The sequence below is a fragment of the Bufo gargarizans genome, chromosome 2 (genome assembly GCF_014858855.1).
Source record: "Bufo gargarizans isolate SCDJY-AF-19 chromosome 2, ASM1485885v1, whole genome shotgun sequence".
Taxonomy (NCBI): Eukaryota; Metazoa; Chordata; class Amphibia; order Anura; family Bufonidae; genus Bufo; species Bufo gargarizans.
In genome coordinates, this window is record NC_058081.1 from 491966517 (window position 1) to 491973014 (window position 6498).

A 6498-nucleotide genomic window follows, 5' to 3' on the forward strand; every position below is an offset into this window, starting at 1 on the left:
CTTATGGGCCGAATGCTGACATTTTTACATCGCAGGCTGCGATGTATATGCGAGCGGGGAGGGACTGGGAGGAGGAGCTGGGGTCCGGTAATTGCGGCGGGGCGGTTCAGTCACCCTAGTCCGGCCCCGCCGCTCCACTGCTGCACTATACAAATATAAAATGTCTCATTCAATTAAAAGTGATTAAACATCCCCCCCCCCCCACACGTTTAATATTACCGTACACCCTAACAGCTTCTGTAGAATGCAGGCAGGCCATGTAACTCCCTGATGTCACGTGCCTGCGCCATCTATTAATGAAGCAGGCGGCGCAGGTAAGTGACGTCAGTGAGTGATGCGCCGGCCGTCCGGCCTGCCTGCCTGCATTGTACAGAAGCTGTTAGGATGTACGGTAATATTAGGAGTGAGGGGGCATGTTTAATCACTTTTAATTGAATGAGACATTTTATATTTGTATACTGCAGCACTGGAGCGGCGGGGGATCTGTGGATGACAGTTTTATGGGGAACATCTGTGGATGGCACAGTTAATGGGTGGGGGGTCTGTGGATGGCACTGTTATGGGCTGGGGGGTCTGTGGATGGCACATATATAACAATGCCACCCACAGATCCCCCATAACAGTGCCACCCACAGATTCTCCCCCTGTAACAGTGCCATCCACAGATCCCCCCTGTAACAGTGCCAGCCACAGATCCCCCCTGTAACAGTGCCAGCCACAGATCCCCCCTGTAACAGTGCCAGCCACAGATCCCCCCTGTAACAGTATCAGCCTCAGATCCCCCCTGTAACAGTGCCAGCCTCAGATTCCCCCTGTAACAGTGTCATCCACAGATCCCCCCTGTAACAGTGTCATCCACAGATCCCCCCTGTAACAGTACCAGCCACAGATCCCCCCTGTAACAGTGCCAGCCTCAGATCCCCCCTGTAACAGTGCCAGCCACTGATCCCCCCTGTAACAGTGTCAGCCACAGATCCCCCCTGTAACAGTGTCCGTCACAGATCCCCCCATAACAGTGCGTCATCCACAGATCCCCCCATAACAGTGCGTCATCCACAGATCCCCCATAACAGTGCGTCATCCACAGATCCCCCATAACAGTGCGTCATCCACAGATCCCCCCATAACAGTGCGTCATCCACAGATCCCCCCCATAACAGTGCGTCATCCCCAGATCCCCCATAACAGTGTCCTTCACAGATCCCCCCATAACAGTGCCATCCCCAGATCCCCAGTAATAGTGCCATCCACAGACCACCATTAGTTCCAAACCCACCAAAAGCACACCTTTTGGTTAAAAAAATGTTTTTCTTATTTTCCTCCCCAAAAACCTAGGTGCGTCTTATGGGCCGGTGCGTCTTATAGGGCGAAAAATATGGTATATACATTTTTGGTATCTGCTTTCAGTTGGCTTCTCTCCAGTTCAGTTAAGCAGGCAGTTTCACTGGTGTCATCTTGGAGTGATCGAGATAATATGTTTATGGGGGGAGATAGATGTCTAAATAACATGATCGATTGACTAAGTAGTGGGATCAATACACACTTAAAGATTTAGGCCAGGTTTGTTCCTTGTAAGAGTTAGACTAGTTTCACACTAGCGGCAGGGGAGTCCGGCAGGCGTTTCCGGCGGGTGAACAGCCTGCCGTATCTGTCCTACCGCTAGTTCACGTGTGCCCCGGACTGCCACTCCATCCCTATTGGGGGTGGAGTTGGCGGCAGCATGGCAGTGCAGGGTGAGAGACAGCCGGACTAAAAGGGCATGGGATCGCGCAGTAAAATAGAGGACGCCATGCTAGCGTGAGACTTCAGAATTGCGGGCTGTCACTCAAAGGCAAGAGGGGGGGTGGTTACCTTGACTTGAAGCAAGGAGGCCGCTGCCCCTTGACTTCAATCTGACATGCAAAATAGCGCAGACAGAGGATAAAAGATCGTTTTCTGACCTTATGCAGCATCGGACTCCACAATGAAAAGTATAATTAGTATCACACTGCGGGTTACCCTGAGGTACTGCTGGCGGTTTTACATGCATTTAGGAGGTGACAGGTGTGGCAGGTGCAGCACTATGAAGTGCCTTTTGCACTGTGGCACTAGACGAATTTTGATATCTCTGAGTTTTAGTCTAACCTGTCTGTTACTCTGCAATTCCTCTAGCGCCGTTCTATGGAAACAGTAGGTTTAAAGAGCACACCAAATGCTTGAAATAACTTCTTTATTAACTTCAACTTTTCTTCATACACTACGTGCAGAATTATTAGGCAAATGAGTATTTTGACCACATCATCCTCTTTATGCATGTTGATTTACTCCAAGCTGTATAGGCTCGAAAGCCTACTACCAATTAAGCATATTAGGTGATGTGCATCTCTGTAATGAGAAGGGGTGTGGTCTAATGACATCAAGACCCTATATCAGGTGTGCATAATTATTAGGCAACTTCCTTTCCTTTGGCAAAATGGGTCAAAAGAAGGACTTGACAGGCTCAGAAAAGTCAAAAATAGTGAGATATCTTGCAGAGGGATGCAGCACTCTTAAAATTGCAAAGCTTCTGAAGCGTGATCCAAGCGTTTCATTCAAAATAGTCAACAGGGTCGCAAGAAGCGTGTGGAAAAACCAAGGCGCAAAATAACTGCCCATGAACTGAGAAAAGTCAAGCGTGCAGCTGCCAAGATGCCACTTGCCACCAGTTTGGCCATATTTCAGAGCTGCAACATCACTGGAGTGCCCAAAAGCACAAGGTGTGCAATACTCAGAGACATGGCCAAGGTAAGAAAGGCTGAAAGACGACCACCACTGAACAAGACACACAAGCTGAAACGTCAAGACTGGGCCAAGAAATATCTCAAGACTGATTTTTCTAAGGTTTTATGGACTGATGAAATGAGAGTGAGTCTTGATGGGCCAGATGTCTGGATTGGTAAAGGGCAGAGAGCTCCAGTCCGACTCAGACGCCAGCAAGGTGGAGGTGGAGTACTGGTTTGGACTGGTATCATCAAAGATGAGCTTGTGGGGCCTTTTCAGGTTGAGGATGGAGTCAAGCTCAACTCCCAGTCCTACTGCCAGTTTCTGGAAGACACCTTCTTCAAGTGGTAGAGGAAGAAGTCTGCATCCTTCAAGAAAAACATGATTTTCATGCAGGACAATGCTCCATCACACGCGTCCAAGTACTCCACAACGTGGCTGGCAAGAAAGGGTATAAAAGAAGAAAATCTAATGACATGGCCTCCTTGTTCACCTGATCTGAACCCCATTGAGAACCTGTGGTCCATCATCAAATGTGAGATTTACAAGGAGGGAAAACAGTACACCTCTCTGAACAGTGTTTGGGAGGCTGTGGTTGCTGCTGCACGCAATGTTGATGGTGAACAGATCAAAACACTGACAGAATCCATGGATGGCAGGCTTTTGAGTGTCCTTGCAAAGAAAGGTGGCTATATTGGTCACTGATTTGTTTTTGTTTTGTTTTTGAATGTCAGAAATGTATATTTGTGAATGTTGAGATGTTATATTGGTTTCACTGGTAAAAATAAATAATTGAAATGGGTATATTTTTGTTTTTTGTTAAGTTGCCTAATAATTATGCACAGTAATAGTCACCTGCACACACAGATATCCCCCTAAAATAGCTAAAACTAAAAACAAACTAAAAACTACTTCCAAAAATATTCAGCTTTGATATTAATGAGTTTTTTGGGTTCATTGAGAACATGGTTGTTCAATAATAAAATTAATCCTCAAAAATACAACTTGCCTAATAATTCTGCACTCCCTGTATATAACGCTGCCGCCTTCGCAGCAGATAGTCCATGTACATAGCACATGTTGAAAAGATATCACAAAATGGAGGTATGCATAAGATGGTGGTTCAACTGTTCAATCTTGTCATTTAACATAAAATGGTGGATATATTTATCTCTTCACTAATAGTACCTGTACTCTCACTTTAAGTTATTTAAGCACTTTATGATCTCTCTGAGAGGTATATCTGAGGTCTAACTAATAGTTCACTTGCTGAATTTGGTCGCAATTTGCAATATGCAGTTAGCAGTAACTATTTGCAGATTGCTTGAGTATGATCTGGTATGGTTGTATGCAATTTGGATTGCAATATGGAATTTGAATTTGGATTGTGAACTTTGTTTTTTGCAATTGGTGGAACTGTAAGTAAACACACATATAACTGGTTCAGTATACAGTTCTAATCACTATATTAACAATATGGAACATTATATAACAGTTTTAAATACCTATTTTTGGCCTCACTGCTTCCATAAAACACAGCTCTTAGTAGAGTGAATGTCTGTTCTGTAATGATTCTAGCAGTTCCTGCTAGGGGAATTTCCCACACAGACTGTGTGTGAGGCTGGCTGTGATTGGTCAAGACTCCTGCCCAGCAACAACAGTTTAACTCTATGCTTTATGTTGTTTCTGCTGTGTCATTGAGCTTACCTTACATTATGTAATAAGTCTAAAAGGCATATTATCTTTTTTGTTTCTGTGAACACAATATACAGTGGATATAAAAAGTCTACACACCCCTGTTAAAATGTAAGTTTTCTGTGATGTAAAAAAAGGAGACAAAGATAAAATTATTTCAGAACTTTTTCTAATTTAATGTGACCTATAAACTGTACAACTCAGTTGCAAAACAAACTGAAATCTTTTAGGTAGAGGGAAGAAAAAATATAAAAATAAAATAATATGGTTGCATAGGTGTGCACACCCTTAAACTAATACTTTGTTGAAACACCTTTTGATTTTATTACAGCACTCAGTCTATTTGGGTATGAGTCTATCAGCATGGCACATTTCAACTTGGCAGGGGGTGGGAAAGTGACCACTGAGCTCAACCCGCACCCCTGTCCCTGCCTACTTGCCTCGCAAGTCCTAGCAACAAGGGACAACTGGTCAACAAACGCTCAGCTAGGATTAGTGCAGGGAAGACAGACAATACATGCAACAGAGTAATCAAACAAGCCACGTCAGAAACCAAGAGAGCAGCACGGTACCAGAGGAGCAAGCGGAGGATCGTCAGGAGAAGCCGAAGTCAGAACTAGGAGGAAATGCCAAGACCAAGGGATGAGACAGACAGGTAATTAGAAGACAAGCAGGACCAACAAACCAGGTAAGTAATATCGCAGGAAGGACCTCAATAACAGGCAATCTGTGGCTAGCACATTGCCTGTTTAAATAGGGCGCTAGGGGAGTCATGTGACGTGGCCAGCGCCACATGACTCCTGAGTTCCAATACAGCCGAGCACCAAGTGATCAACTCAGCCCTCAGCCCCAGTGTGGTTACCACGGGAACGGGCGACGCCGGACGCGCTGATGACGTGAGTGCACCTTGGCCATCCCCGCCTCCTGGAACCACGCACAGAGCCCGTGGCCCCAGTTCCAGCTGAAGAAAAAGAACCCCAAAGCATGATGCTGCCACCACCATGCTTCACTGTGGGTATGGTGTTCTTTTGGTGATGTGCAGTGTTGTTTTTGCACCAAACATATCTTTTGGAATTATGGCCAAAAAGTTCAACCTTGGTTCAACCTTGGTTTCATAACACCTAAAAGATTTCAGTTTGTTTTTCAATTGAATGGTACAGTTTATAGGTCACATTAAAGGTGGAAAAAGTTCTGAAATGATTTATCTTTGTCTCATTTTTTTACAGCACAGAAACCTGACATTTTAAAAGAGGTGTGTAGACTTTTTATATCCACTGCATGTAACAGTTATATGACATCCAAACATGAAGTCACAGTAAATAACTCTGCTTTTGTCTTTACAGGGGTTGTCCGAGTTATGAAAAAAAAAATATATAACACTGAAAATCTGATGGGCAGCAATATATACTAAGCTAAGCAAGTTTCAGGCAAAAAAATAAAATATATTTCCTCATTTCCCTGGTTCTCTTCTGGCCCTTGTTAACATGCAATAAAAACAATCTTTGCCTCTCCCCCTGCACTGCTAAGGGAGTGGATACAAGAGCTGCCCTGAGTGACATGTCTGCCTGCTGGGAGACTCTGCAGCATGTTGTATGTGTAGGACTACAATTCCCAGCTGTATAATGACACTGCTAAGGGAGTGGATACAAGAGCTGCCCTGAGTGACATGTCTGCCTGCTGGGAGACTCTACAGCATGTTGTTTGTGTAGAACTACAAGTCCCAGCTATATAATGACACTGCTAAGGGAGTGGATACAAGAGCTGCCCTGAGTGCTGGGAGAATCAACAGCAACTTGTATGTGTAGAACTATAAGTCGCAGCTGTATAATGACACTGCTAATACACACAGGATCTTCCCCCTACCTACTTGTGCAATGCTCTCTCTAGTCTGTCAGCTCCAGTGCCCAGCATTGTCTCCTCATTGCCTGCAGCTACCCAGTCTGTGCAGCTGAAGGGGTTAAGAATCCTAGGAGAGAGCAGACAGCCTGACAGTGAAGGGGGCGTGGCCAGCACAGTGACGTCTCGTTTACAGGCTTGTGCAACGAACTTTATCAGAGCAGGGAG